Source organism: Cebus imitator, unplaced genomic scaffold (assembly GCF_001604975.1).
Source record: "Cebus imitator isolate Cc_AM_T3 unplaced genomic scaffold, Cebus_imitator-1.0 Scaffold125, whole genome shotgun sequence".
In the NCBI taxonomy this organism is placed as follows: domain Eukaryota; kingdom Metazoa; phylum Chordata; class Mammalia; order Primates; family Cebidae; genus Cebus; species Cebus imitator.
In genome coordinates, this window is record NW_016107440.1 from 481,608 (window position 1) to 496,878 (window position 15,271).

The window sequence follows — 15,271 nt, forward strand, 5'->3', positions numbered from 1 at the left end:
AGGCAGAGGTTGCAGTGAGCAGAGATACAGTCACCAAAATAGAAACTGAAGACTCTGCCTAAAAAAAAAAAAAAAAAAACGAGGTCAGGCATCAGTACCGACAGAAAGAAGAGAAACCAAAAAAAAAAAAAAAAGGGGGGGCTAATGCCTCTTTAAGAGATGAAGACACTCATCATTATATCGGCTAAGTTAAAATATGTAAGTATAGAGAAGCAACTAGAAGGAAACACTCTAATATGTTAACACTGATTACTTCTTTCAGTGGGATTATGTGACTTTAAAAAAATTCTGTGTTTCCTAAAATTTATGAAATGAATATTTATTATTCAAATTTAGGAAAAAAATTTTGTTTTAGAAGGGCCCTGGTTAAATTTAGTATGACTCATTGAAAGCTACTCCAAGCCTCAGCAGTCGGCGGTGCCTTTTTCTGCTGCCTGTATTGATACCCTGGCTCTGCCTTTTACCAACCAGGGTGATCAGGGACAAGTTAATTAACTTATTTGTGCCTTTGTTTTGTGTTTTATAAAATTGAGGCTTACAGTGCCTAATTTAGGCTAATTTGGCAATTAAATAAGATACTGCTTATCAAGTACCTGGCACACATAAGTACACAAAAATGTTAGCTACACCGGGTGCAGTGGCTCACACCTGTAATCTCAGCACTTTGGGAGGCCGAGGTGGGTGGGTCATTGGAGGTCAGGAGTTCGGGACCAGACTGGCCGACATGGTGAAACCCTGTCTCTACTAAATATACAAAAAATTAGCCAGGCGTGGTGGTGCATGCCTACAGACTCAGCTACTTGGGAGCCTGAGGCAGTAGAGAGGTGGAGGTTGTGGTGAGCTGAGATCGCACCACTGCCCTCCAGCCTGGGCAAACAGAGTGAGATGCCATTTCAACAACAACAAAAAAAAGTCCAGGCTCGGTGGCTCATGCCTATAATTTCAGCACTCTGGGAGGCCGTGGTGAGCGGATCAGCTGAAGTTGGGAGTTCAAGAACAGCCTGACCAACATGGAGAAAACCAGTCTCTACTAAAAATACAAAAGTTAGCCAGACGTGTTGGCGCATACCTGTAATCCCAGCTACTCGGGAGGCTGAGGCAGGAGAATCGCTTAAACTGGGGAGGTAGAGGTTGCGGAGGACCTAGGCAATGAGCTGAGATTTCGCCATTGCACTCCAGCCTGGGCAACAAGAGGAAAACTCCGTCTCAAAAAAAAAAAAAAAAAAAGAAAGAAAGAAAGCAATGTTAGCTACAATAGTATTGTTTTTGGATGGGAAGGTCTGGAATGTAGTTAGTGTCCAGACCTTCCCCAGCTTTCTCGGAGGAAAAATTCCTCCTCTCTGAGTGGCCTCAGCTATGCCTCCTACTTGATTGCTATCCTGTTATTCACCCAAAGATTGCAGGCAGCTGGGCCTCCTGTGAGGCAACAATCCGAGGCAAGGGTGACACCCTAGGCAGAGGAAGTGTTTGTTTTCCTAACTTGTTGATTGGGTTCCAAAGAGATCAGTTTCTTAGTTGACTCAGCCTCTTTGCAGTAGGAGACCATGACTGGCATGCACAGGGCAAACGATACAGCTCTGTGTCTGAGTTCCCATCCAGTATGGGATTTGTCCTTTCATTCACTCCTTCATTTGGTTGTTAAATTCACACACGTGTATTAGATGCCTGCTATATGTCAGGCACTGCTGTAGACGATGAGAGACAATCAATTAAAATGCAATGAATTAAAAATTAATAAGGGACTTGCACAAATATTTGTACACTTATGCTCAGAGCAACGTTATTCATAATACCTAAAAGGCAGAAGCAGCCCAAATGTCCGTGGACAAATACATTAATAAACAAAATGTGATCTAGACATACAATGATAGGGTTTAGCCCAACGAAGAAAGGAAATTCTAGCCAGGTTCAGTGCCTCATGCCTGTAATCCCAGAACTTTGGGAGGCCGAGGCAGCGAATCGATTGAGGCCGGGAGTTTGAAACCAGCCTGGTCAACATAGCTAGACCCTGGCTCTACAAAAGGAAAAAAAAAAATTAACCAGGCGTGGTAGCCTGCGTCTGTAGTCCCAGCAACTCAGGAGGCTTAAGTGGGAGGATTGCTTGAGCCCAGCATTTCAAGGCTACAGTAAGCCATGATTGCACTCAGGCCTGGGTGACAGAGCAAGACTGTCTCAAAAGTAAATAAATAAATAAAGCAGATAACAATAGATTAAAAGGAGAGGAAATTCTAACACGTGCTACTTAGAACACGGATGAACCTTAAGGACATTATGTTGGGTGAAGTCAGCCAGTCACAAAAAGACAAATAACGGTGAAATTCCACTTATAGGAAGTGCCTAGAGGAGTCAAACTTGTAAAGACAGAAAGTATAAAAGGTGGTCAGCAGTAGCAGCGGGGAAGGAGTGAATTATTGCTTAATGTTTGCAGAGCTTCAGTTTGGGAAGATGCTAAAGGTTCTGACGATGGATGGGAGTGAGAATTGCATGATGGGATGTATGAGAGACCAGAATATGCTATCCCAAAATATGCCTCTTTGACATAAGGATTATTTTGAGCTGATTATTTTGAGAAACTGCAGACACAGGAGAAATTCTGAAGACGGAGTAGAAGTTACTCTTTGTAAGGGGCATATACATCTATAAAGGAAATCTTTATTGTAAGGGTGTCCCAGAGACAGGTGATTTTAAATCACTAGACTCCCTTCATTGGACAAGGCATGAATTTAAACCTGCATCACAAATGTTACCCTTGTTTACTGTACTTTTCCTGGGCCTCTTCTTTCTTTTTTTTTCCTTTTTGAGATGGAGCCTTGCTCTGTTGTGCAGGCTGGAGTGCAGTGGCACGACGATCTAGGCTCACTGCAACCCCTGCCTCCTGAGATCAAGGGATTCTTTTGCCTCAACCTCCAGGTAGCTGGGACTATAGGTGCTTGCCACCATAGCTGGCTCATTTTTTTTTTTTTTTCAGTAGAGACAGAGTTTCATCATGTTGACCAGGATGGTCTCGAACTCCTGAGCTCAAGTGATTTGCCTGCTTCAGCCTTCCAACGTGCTGGGATTACAGGCATGAGCCATGGCGCCTGGCCAACATCGTCTTATAATGGGCCTTCCCCATATCCTTCTTTCTTTGTTTCAGTTGAAGATGGTATCTCAGCCTGATTTTTAGGCCATCTCTTTGATATTCATGTTATTAAACTTTTGTTTGCTTTTCTCTTAATAATCTGTCTTTTTTCTCAGGAGTCAGCCTCAACTAAGAAATATTTCTCACCCCTCCTACAGTTCTTAATGGCACTGAACTGTATACTTAGCCAAGGTTAAAATGATAAAGTTTACGTTATGTATATATTTCTCATCATAATTTTTTAATATGAAAAAAATCATAATAGCTTTAGATAATGGAATCAAGCATAGAAATTGTAGAAATTAAGCTCATGGAAAAATTTACAGAACAAGTTTAGCTTTTGCAATTTTTTTTTTAAAACTTCCTTTGAACAGACAATTTACCAAACAAGATACACAGGTAACAAACGAGCACATGAAAAGCTGCTCAGCATCCTTAGTCATGAAACTCTCAGAAGGCGCCAGGACACGCCTCTCATGATGGCTAAAATGAAAAAAGATTGACCTTACCAGCTGAGTACAAGGATGCAGAGCAAATGGGACTCTCATGCATGACTGCTGAGAATGTAAAATGATACAACCACTTTGGAAACTAGTTTGGCACTTTGTTGAAAAGTTAAGCAATACTACCCTATGATCTAGCCATTGCATTCCTGGATATTTACCCAGGAGAAACGGAAGCATGTGTTCCTACTGAGACAAACACCATGTCCATCAACAGGTAAGTGGAAAAAACAAACTGTGCTATATGTATACAGCACCATGTCACTCAAAAACAAAACAAAACAAAACAAAACTGGCCAGGTGCAGTGGCTCACACCTGTAATCCCAGCACTTTGGGAGGCCAAGGCGGGCAAATCACTTGAGGTCAGGATGTGAGACCAGCCTGGCCAACATGGAGAAACCCCATCTCTACTAAAAATACAAAAATTAGCTGGGTGTGGTGGCAGGCACCTGTAATCCCAGCGACTTGGGAGGCTGAGGCGTGAGAAGTGCTTGAACCCAGGAGGCAGAGGCTGCAGTGAGCTGAGATCACACCACTGCATTTCGGCCTGGGTGACAGAGTGAAACTCTGTCTTTAAAACAAAACAAAAACAAAGAAAACTCCAACAAAAACCAGGTAAGCTGTGGTATATGCATACAGCACCATGCCGCTTTCAACGATTAAAAAAATGAACTGTTGCTTCTCTATGGATGAATCTCAAAATAATTATGCTGAATGAAAAAAGACAGGCAAAAAAGAGATATGCTCTATGATTGCATTCAGTGCAGACCAGTATATGGTGACAGAGGGCCAATCAATGGTTGCCTGTGAAGGAGGGAGGGGAATGAAGGAGGAAGAGATTACCAAAGGACACAAGGACATTTTGTGGGGGTGACAGATAAATTCATTATCTTGATTTTTTTTCATGGGTGTGTGCCTGTGTCACAGTGTGTAAAACTGTACACTTATGTGCAATTTACTGTATGTCAATTATGCATTAATAAATGTGCTAAAACCAAAATGAAAAAAATGTAAATGCACACACAGAAAGTGCAGTTGGGCTGGGCATGGTAGCTCATGCCGATAATCTCAGCACTCTGGGAGGCTGAGGCGGGAGGATCTCTTGAGTCCAGGAGTTCAGTACCAGACCCATAAGATAGTGAGACATCGTCTCTACTAAAAATTTAAAAAAATTACCCAGGTGTGGTGGTGTGTGGCTGTTGTCCCAGCTATTTGGGAGGCTGAGGAAGGAGGATTGCTTGAGCTCGGGAGGTCAAGGCTTCGGTGAACCATGAGTGTGCCATTGCACTCCAGCCTGGGTGACAGAGCATCACTCTGTCCCCCAAAAAACTTTAGAAAGCTTTAAAAAAAAAGCTTTAGAAAGCCAATCTGGCTGTGAGGAAGTGAGCTGGAGGAAAAGTAGGACACAGGTAAGGAACCGGAGGGTCTGGGTTAGGAGAAGTGAGGACGTCACTGGTTGGGGAGTGGCTGGAGTCCACAGCTGCACGGATGTGGTCTGTTCCTGTGCCAGCCACTCCCTCCATCTTTTCAAGATCCCGGAGTGTAGGAAATTTGACCCCAGCTTTACAGAGAGGACAGTGACTGGGAGCAGTGAAGTCACTTGCTCAAGGGCACACAGCTGCTGGAGAGCTGGGGCTTCCAGTCCTGTGGGTTCAGAGTCCAAAGCCCATGCTTGTGGGGTCCAGCTCTGCAGGGTCCCGTCAGTCCCTCTCTGCTGGTGTGGAGACGAGGAACTGAGGAAATAAAATACACAAGACACAAAGAAAGAGAAAGCAGAGTTTGGGCCCAGGGGTCCACTGCCAACCAAAGCTCCGAGTCCAGCAGTGGCCCCGAGTGCCTGACATTTACTGAGTACAAAGCAGGGAAGGGCAGGTAGGATGAGGTCATGGTGGTCAGTGACAGGGTCAGGTAAATCACATGTCTTGGAGGTAGGGGGCCCAAGACTTTGAAGAAGCCCAGGGGAGGAGAAAACCTAAGGAGTCAGCACTTTTTCCATACTTGTCAAGAAATAGCAAGGTCACTATGATTTATGTTACTATTACTAATGCTTATCTTCCAAGGAAAAGAGGAACCAGGTGCAGAAGCAGAACTTGAAAGTAGCCACAGAACGTGACCGCTGAAGCGCAGCACCACATGGAGACAATTAAGTCCCCGGATGTCTGTGGGCCTCCCTGACAGCCCTCAGGCCTCCCACAAGAGCTTGGAGAACTGGAGTTTTCTCTTGGCCATCTTGGATGTCTCCTCTCCTGGCTGGCTAAACAGCGGGTGCTTTCTCAGTGCTGACACTGTCGCACAGCCGAGGCGTCCTCCAGCAGCCCTTTTGCAGGCGTCACAGAGGACTCAGAGCATCTTGTCTTAAGGTCACCGCCTTTCCATTGCCACTTCAGTCCCATACTTCTTGACCTGAGACTTACTAGTAAGATTAAAGATTAGATGATTAAATAGATATATTTATGGTTACATATGAATAGCTATGTGATTATTTATGATTTTATATATAGGAATAACTATATAACTGTATCTCTAATTCTTTTCTAATTCTATGTTTATCTGAGAACATGCTGAGGCTTCGAACCCTTGCCTCGGCTCTTACGGGGTTTCCCCCCCACCACATGCTCACAAGGACCTCTCTAATGTAGATAAAAGCCATCGAGGAAGACTCTCCCTTGTCTTGCTATCTGAAATTGCTCACCCTCATGGCGGCTTGTTGCATGACCGTGTTTCCCTGGGAGGAGGCAGGGTGCCATGGGAATATTAACGTCATCTAGGCAGTCAGGAAGGGAAGGCTTCCTGGAGGAAGGGACATTCCAGCTGAGCTGCAAAGAATGTGCAGGAAGGGGAGGAGCTCGGAAATGAGCAAGTTTAAGGGTGGTTATGAGAAAAGGGAGAATGTGTTCTATGGGGTGGGATGTGACTGCCTGGAAATAAACCAGGGCAGGGCCTGCTTGAAAATCTGAGCTTCGGCATTGCTGGGTGGTGGCGTGAGACGCAGAGAGAGGCATCAGAGGCTGATGTTTGTTCTCTGTGTGGCAGCTTAGAGAACGGAGTGGATGGGAGGGAGGCCAGGTGAGATCCTGCCTGCCAGGCAGCTGCCTATTGTGGTTGCCATGGAAACGTTAGACTGCAGACCCAGCAGCCTCTAGTCCAGCCCCTCTTATTAAGGATGACAAGACTAAGAACCAGACAGAGGAAGAGATTTGCTCTTTCTTGCTGGCGGCCTGGAAACCTCCGTCAGAAAATATTGCAGTAAAACACACATGAGATAAAAATCACTATTTACTTTGCAATCATTTTTATTTCATAGTATTATTATTTTAGACACAGTCTCTGTCTGTTGCCCAGGCTCAATGTGATCTTGGCTCACTGCAATCTCCGCCTCCCAGGCTCAAGCGATCCTCCATCCTCAGAATCCCGAGTAGCTGGGACCACAGGCACACACCACCTTGCCTGGCTAATTTTTGTATTTTTTGTAGAGACAGAGTATCACCATGTTGCCCAGGTAGGTCTCGAACTCCTGGGCTCAAGTGATCCTCCCACCTCAGTCTTCCAAAGTGCTATAATTACAGGTATGAGCCACTATGCCTGGCTAACCATTTTTAACTGTCTTTGGAAACTCCTCTCATCATTCTAAACTGAAACTCTGTCCCTATTAAATAATTCCCACCTCCCCTCCCCCCAGCTCTGGCAATCATCAACCATCATTTTTACCTTCTTCTTCCTCCTCCTCTTTTTCTTCTTTTTTCCTCTTCCTCCTCCCCCTCCTTCTCCTCCTTCTCCTCTTCTTCCTCTTTGAGAGAGAGAGGAGAATTTGCTGTGTCGCCCAACCTGGAGTGTAGTGGTGTAATTACAGCTCCCTGCAACCTTGAATACCTCTGGGCTCAAGCAATCCTCCCACCTCGGCCGACCGAGTAGCTAAGACTACAGGTGTGTGTCACCACACATGGCTAATTTTTAAATTTCTGTGTGGAGACAAGGTCTTACTGTGTTGCCCAGGCTGGTCTCAAACTTCTGGCATCAGGTGATCCTCCCACTTTGGTCTCCAAAGTTCTGGGATTACAGATGTGAGCCACCACGGCTGGCGTCTACTTTCTGCCTCTGTGAATTTGACTCCTCTAGGGACCTCATGTAAGTACAATCACATGATATTCTTCCTCTTATGTCTGGCTGACTTCACTTAGCATAATATGCTCAAAGTTCACCCATGTTGTGTCATGGGTCAGAATTTCCTCCCTTTTTAAAGGCCAAATATACCATTGGGTGGGTAGACGGTATTCGGTTTATCCATTCGTCTGTTGATGGACCTAGGCTTGCTTTTGCCTTTTGGCTGTTGTGAACAAGGCTTCTAAAAACACGGGTGTATTAGAAACCTTCTTCATAAACATCAATTATTGGTACTTAGTGAAGAACAAAGGCTTTTGTTAAGTTTTAAATACAAGGAAAAGAGAGAAGAACGATACATTTCTCCCTGAAAGTCGACCAGAAGCAGCCTTTTTGCCTAAATGCTTTCAGGACTCATCTGAGGCCAGGCTTTCCCTGGGTCTTGCTCTGGATACTGTATGTTTAGACTACACATGCGTCCAGCTCTGGCTCCTGTGGCACATGTTAGGAGAGCAGCTTTTGTCGATGAGGCAGATTTGCCTTGGGATTTGCTTCTCCTGGGGGACTCTCTGGGCTTCTAGGAAAACTGACAAAAGGCCAGCTGGTCTGTTCTACCATTTACAGGAATGTAGGCTCCAGATGTACCTGTCTCTTTTCTTAACCAGTGAGTCGCCAGCACCTAGAACACTGGCTGGTACTCGAAGAAGAATTTGTCAGGCAGGGTGCAGTGGCTCATGCCTGTAATCCCAGCACTTTGGAAGACCTAGGTGGGAGGATCACTTGAGCCCAGGAGTTCAAGATCAGCCTGGTGACATAGTGAGACCCCACCTCTACACAAAAAATTAGCCAGTGATAGTGGCATGGGCCTGCAGTTCCAGCTACTTGGAAGGCAGAGGTGGAAGGATCGCTTGAGCCCAGGAGCTGGCTGAGATTACAGTGGGTCATGCCACTGCACTCCAGCCTGGGTGACAGAGCAAGACTTTGTTTAAAAAAAAAAAAAGAAGAAGAATTTGTCAAATGAATGAATGACTAACTGGACCCTCCATGGGGTCCAAGACAAATCTCCACGCCCAGGAAAGGAAGGACTCCATGGAGGGTCCAGTTAGTCATTCATTCATTTGACAAATTCTTTTTATTTATTTATTTTTTTGAGACCAAGTTTTGCTCTGTCGCCCGGGCTGGAGTGCAGTGGCGTGATGACAGCTCACTGAGTTAAGTGACCCCGCACTTACCCATGCTCTAATTCTAGCATGACTCTCTGTGTTCTCATCACTCAGCTGGTAGAAATGACACCTGCTTGAGCCAACCTCACCTGTCATGAACAGGAGCATCCAGGAGACCGTGGAAATAAAAGTGCTGTCCCAATGGATGTCATGATTGTCCCCTGCTGTGACCTCTCCTCCCAGCACCAGGCTTGCGTCTACCAGTAACCTCCCACCTTTGAGCACCTCTCAAAACTCAGAACTTCTCTGTCTTCTCTCTCCGTGGCCTCCCCTTTCCTGCCCCAAGTCTGGCTGCTTCTTTCCTTTTATGGCCCTCATTTCCTCGGCCATCACCTCTGGTCAGGAATCCCTCCCCACTGTGTGACCATTGTCAAAACCTTGACCGTCTTCTGCCTCTGGACTTTTCTGCCCCATCTCACCAATGCTGCAAGAGACATCCCCCAAAGTGCAGCTCTGACCTCATGACCCTAATTTAAACTTAACTGAGGGGTTGGGCGCAGTGGTTCACAGCTGTAATCCCACACTTTGCGAGGCCAAAACAGGCAGATCACCAGAGGTCAAGTGTTCGAGATCAGCCTGGCCAACATAGTGAACCCTTGACTGTACTAAAAATACAGTAATACAAGCTGAGCATGGTGGCGCATGCCTGTAATCCCTACTTGGGAGGCTGAGGCAGGAGAATCACTTGAACACTGGAGGTGGAGGCTGCAGTGAGTCAAGATCGTGCCACTGCACTCTAACCTGGGTGACAGAACAAGACTTAGTCTTTAAAAAAAAATGACTGACGGTGGACCGACTGCACGTAACCTCCTCCCTGGCTTTCCAGGACCTCCCAGCCATGGTCTCTCTGACTGGATTCTGCCCATTGGCCTCTGCGTCTCCTCCTGCCAGCTGCGGCACGGCACCTGCCTCTCCTGAGCATGTGCTGAGCATCTGCCTCCCTGCCTGTGCACACTGTCCTCCTCTGGCTGCAACATCAATTCTCTCTCCTCCCTGCTCTGCTGAGATCCTTCCTATGCTTTAAAACGCAGCTCAAGGGCCGGGCGCAGTGGCTCACACCTATAATCCCAGCACTTTGAGAGGCCGAGGTAGGCGGATCACAAGGTCAACAGATCGAGACCATCCTGGCCAACGTGGTGAAACCCCGTCTCTACTAAAATACAAAAAATTGGCCGGGCGTGGTAGTGGGTGCCTGTAGTTCAGCTACTTGGAAGGCTGAGGCAGGAGAATCACTTGAACCTGGGAGGCAGAGGTTACAGTGAGCAGAGATCACACCACTGTAGTCCAGCCTGGGTGAGAGAGACAGGCTTCGTCTCAAACAAATAAACAATGCAGCTCAAATGCCCCACTGTGCTTTTTCTATGCTTAATCCACACTCCTCTCACCATACGCACCACATCGACTCAGAGTGTTTGCTTGCATTCCTTCCTTGGCTTCCCCACTAGACTGAATTCCTGAGGGTGGAGAGGATGTGTCTTGTTTCCACTGCCAGCACCGTCTGGTCCAACCGGCAAGAAGTGGTTGCTGATTTTGGCAGACTCCTTGCTCTCCTTCCTTCTTTGCCCAGGTCTTGGGTGCTGACCTTATCAAAGGGCAGCCTGGGGTTATTCTTGGCATAACCAGCACATAGCTGGTTATGCACACAGCACATCGCCCAGTTCCTGGCTTGGAGGGAGAGCGCTCACGTTTGATGGTTACAACAATGGATGGGAACCCATAGCCAGTGGCTTTGATGCCTCTGTGCCTGATGGGAAGCTGAGAAGGAATTGACAGAGCTCTTCTTTCTTTGGGTCACTAGCGTCCCGCGGCTTCAGCGTTTCTTTGTGCTCAAGCAAGCGCAGTTGCCAGGACCACAGAGGAAGGGGATGGAGGAATGGCCTCAGCCATCTCGGAGGATGGCACTTGTTGCCCCCAGTGCCATCTGCCAAAGACCTTTTCAATTACACCAGACGCATTGGCTCTAGGCAGCCTCAGCTTCCTGTCACCACGGACTCTGTTTAAGATCTCAGCTGGACTTGGCTGCGTTGGAGATTGCAGGGAATATGGCTGGTCCACTTGGGTGGCTTTGCACGTGGCCATCCTGTGTGTATGCCCTTCTGCCAGCCTGGCGGCCTCTCCCTTCGTCTGCCTTGTCCTTGAAATGCATCAGCAGGGGGAGCTGGATCTGTCCTAAACCTGACGGAAAACAGACGTCCCCGCACGCAGAGGAGCAAGCTGCCTCGCTGGGTTTTTCTGGAATAGCTCAGATGGCTGTTATTTTATTCATTGGAATGGAGATGAATTGCTAAATGTACCAGTTAAATGTGATTTAAATTGTATATCGTTGTCAAGTTTTTCACATAAATTCACTAATTAAAAAAAAAATTCTTTGCACAGACATTTGCCTTGATTTTTGTGTTTCATGAGCTGGGGAGACAAATCTTCTAGCTGGGAAGACCATTTTGTGTTTCTAAACTACATGAGGAATTGCCTTTAAGACATTAGACATAAGACACTAGAAGGCTAAAGTCAGCGTGTTTGAGGGCAGCCTTAAGGCATCCTCAAGGTCCTTGTTGAAGAACTGGTAGATCCACATATAACCATTTATTTTATTTTATTTTTATGATTTATTTTTTAAAGGCAGGGTCTTGCTCTGTTGCCCAGGCTGGAGTACAGTGGTGTGATCATAGTTGACTGCAGCCTTGAGGTCCTGCGCCCAAGGTGTCCTCCTGCCTTAGCCTCTGTAGTGCCTGGGACCACAGGTGTGTGCCACCATGTCTGGCTAACTGCCATATAACCACTTCTTACCTTCCAACTTGCCAGCACACCAGCTGTCCCCGTTTCCCATCCTCGGTTCCCACGTTGAACTGAGACTTTTGTATTTCTCATGTTGTTTTATTTTCTGCATTTCCTGATGATTTGGGGTCTGGGACCTTGCTGATCTTGAAGAGACCACCCCTCGCAGGGCCCGCTAATTCCTAGAGATGGTAACCGCTTGTCTGCAAGTGTGCCTTCCACAGGGAAACCAGCCAGTCCAAGGTCCACACCCCCACCTGCCTCTATGACAGAGGATGACACTGCAGGCCTCCGCCCTAACCACCCTTGGGCCGGGTACCAGGAAAACTAGGGGCAGCTCCTATGCTGCCTAGCCCACGGCCAGTCCTCAGCCTGCGCATCCTGCCTGGCCTGGCCAGTCCGCGAAACCACGATAAAGGCTCTTGTGCAAGTTTCCAGCCTCGCTCCCTCGGCCTCCTGTCCTGCCCCAGTGCCTCCCCAGGTGGCCATGCATGGTGTGCCACACTTCCTGTTTCCAGGGGTCTGTGAGTATAACAACCAACCTCCTTCCTGACAGATTTTCATGTTTGCTTGTTTCCTTATACCTGGTTAAAACAAATCCTGGGTATAATTTACAACACCTTTTGGCCTCTGTTCAGCTCAGATCTTGGTAACGCCCAGTCAAACGCGTAATGGGGCTTGGCTTCTTGTCCCATTATGGCTTCCTGGCCCTGACTCTTTAGCCAGAAAGTGAAGCTATCATCTAGTTAATGAAAAAAGAGGTCCCGATACAGACCCCAGGGGAGGGTTTTCAGATCGTACATAGGGAGGAATTCAAGGCAAGTCGCAGAATGCAGTGAAAGAAGCATGTTTATTAGAAATCCTCCACTGCCGAGCAGGGTGTCCTCAGAGAGCAAGTGGAGGGATGCAGCATCTTTAAGTTTTTCTCCTGGAGGGGACTTGTCTAAGTAAAGACAAACTAAGCTGTGTTTAGGTGCAGATGGGCAGACAGTATGACAATCATTCTATTGATTTACAGAAAACTACCCTTGACATTTTAGAGTGTAAGTACACCAAAGCATAACTGTAATTATCTTAAAAGCACATATTGGGGCCAGGCATAGTGGCTCACGCCTGTAATCCCAACACTTTGGGAGGCCTAGGTGGGTGGATCATGAGGTTAGGAGATCGAGACCATCCCGGCTAACATCATGAAACCCCATCTCTCTAAAAGCACAAAAAAATTAGCTGGGCGTAGTGGTACATGCCTGTAGTCTCAGCTACTTGGGAGGCTGAGGCAGGAGAATTGCTTGAACCCAGGAGGCAGAGGTTACAGTGAGCTGAGATCATGCCACTGCATTCCAGCCTGGGTGACAGAGTGAGATTCCATCTCAGAAAAAACAAACAAAACAAACAAAAACCACATGTTGCTATGGGTACTGGGCCACCTGGACTTTGTGTCATTGTAGGGCTGTGTCCTCACAGGTGTCTTTAAGTTGTTTTGCTCACCTGTAAACATGACCATGTGACTGGCAAGGATGTGCCTGGCTAGTTTTAAGATGAGTTGATTGTAGAATGTATCCCTCTGACTCTCCTCGGCTCCTGCTTTGCTCACATCCTGAGTGTGCAGACTCTCTTTGTTCATTCCTCTCTGTCCAACTGTCAAACCAGACACAACAAGCAGAGAGGAATGCATGCTTGAAAGATTCACCTTTATTGTATAATTTGAGTTGGCCTAGGGATTCTCTAAGGCCCCAGATAAACTGCACTCAGATGCCTGAAAACTTCCCACAACCCAATCCCTTTTCCTTGAGTATGACCCTCTTCTTCTTCTTCTTCTTTTTTTTTTTTTGAGACAGGGTTTCACTCTATTGCCCAGGCTGGAGTGCAGTGGTGCAATCTCGGCTCACTGCAACCTCCACCTCTCGGACTCAAGCGATTCTCCTGCCTCAGCCTCCTCAGTAGCTAGGATTACAGGTGCACACCACCACGCCCAGCTAATTTTTGTATTTTTAGTAGAGATGGGGTTTCACCATGTTGGCCAGGCCCATCTTGAACTCCTGGCCTCAAGTGATATGCCTGCCTCAGTTTCCCAAAATGAACCTCTTCTTTTCCTCTTATAATAACAGAATAGAAATTGGATCAAAATGGCAAGCAGGACATGTACCTGTTTCTCCTCCCACCCCAAATTTTATAAAATGAAAGAAAATATATCTTTAATAAGGAAGCCCTGCAAGTTCAAAGTCGTTAGTTCCCCACCACCCAGACTAAGCATATTCAGTGGAATAATGTATATTCTGATAAGCACTAGATTTTGACAGATAAAAATGAATTTAAAGGATATCAGCAAGAAAAAAAATAGAATCATAATGTAGAATTTCCAAATCATTAGAAAAAATACTGCAGTCCAACAGTTGGAAAGAAATAACGAATAAGAAAACATGGTAAAAATAAATTAGAAATAAAAGATAATTAGAAATAAATCTAAGTACACCACTACTAACAATAAATAAAATAAAATGGGTTTAAATGTTCTATTAAATGTCCCTCAGGTTGGGCTAAGGAAAAAAAAAAACCCTCAAATCCAAGAATACACAGTATATAGGAGATCTTCCTAAACTAAAACGTTATAGGAGAGTTGAGTGTCAACTCAACTTCCAGCCAAAAATGGGACACCCCTTCTTTACTAAATACATGTATTGAAACATCACATTTTATCTCATAAACATACACAATTGCTATTTATCAATTGAACATAAAAAAACTAAAAAATTTGACAAAAGATATTTTAAACAAGAATAAAATGAATGTAGAGCATTATTTATATCAGAAAAAAATAAAATTCAAAGTGAAAATTATCATAAGAATGCTGATTCTTAGTTATAAAAGTGACAGTTCACCAAGGAGTTATAATACAGTCATGCATTGCTTAAGGAAGGGGGTTCATTCTGAGAAATGAGTTGTTAGGCGATTTTGTTATGCAAACATCATGGCACGTACTTACAAAAATCTACGCGGTATAGCCTACTTCACATCTAGGTCACATGGTATGGCTTACTGCTCCTAGGCTACAAACCTGTACAGCACGTTACTGTACTGAATACTTCAGGCAATCGTAACACAATGGTATTTTTGTATTTGAACCTGTCTAAACACAAAAGCATTGTGCTGCAACATTATGATGGCTATGTCACTCAGCTGGAGAAATTTTTCTCTTCATTGTATTATCCATTATAATCTCATGAGACCTGCTCTGTGGATGCAGTCTGTTATTGACCAGAATGTCTATATGGGGTGCATGACTATAGTTACAAATCTCTGTGTACCTAATAACAGCTTCAAAACAATAAGGCATAAACAATAAATAATACAAGTTCAAAGAGAAATGTACAAATCCACAATCATGGTGGGAGAGTTTAAAAATTCCCCTCTCTCAGATATTGACAAATAAACAAAATTTAAGTGATAATATGTAGCATTCAAATGAATGAACACATTTTACAAATAACTCTATGTAGAATTTTGTAGCCCCCAAAATAGACTGCATTATTATTGAAACACTTAAGCTATA

General features: G+C 45.4%; 2 long non-coding RNA genes across 2 annotated transcripts in view; one reads left to right on the plus strand and one right to left on the minus strand.

Moving 5' to 3' along the window:
* The window catches only part of LOC108312459, a 17,669-nt gene extending 4,018 nt beyond the window's left edge, over positions 1-13,651 (minus strand). Inside the window, exon 1 of the long non-coding RNA XR_001828643.2 lies at positions 13,617-13,651. This is a non-coding gene — a long non-coding RNA (uncharacterized LOC108312459). The remainder of the gene's footprint in view (positions 1-13,616) is intronic.
* On the plus strand, positions 3,492-11,323 carry LOC108312460. Its single transcript, XR_001828644.2, has 2 exons — positions 3,492-3,841; positions 10,392-11,323. It is a non-coding gene; the product is annotated as an uncharacterized LOC108312460 (long non-coding RNA).
* Positions 13,652-15,271: the final 1,620 nt, after the last annotated feature.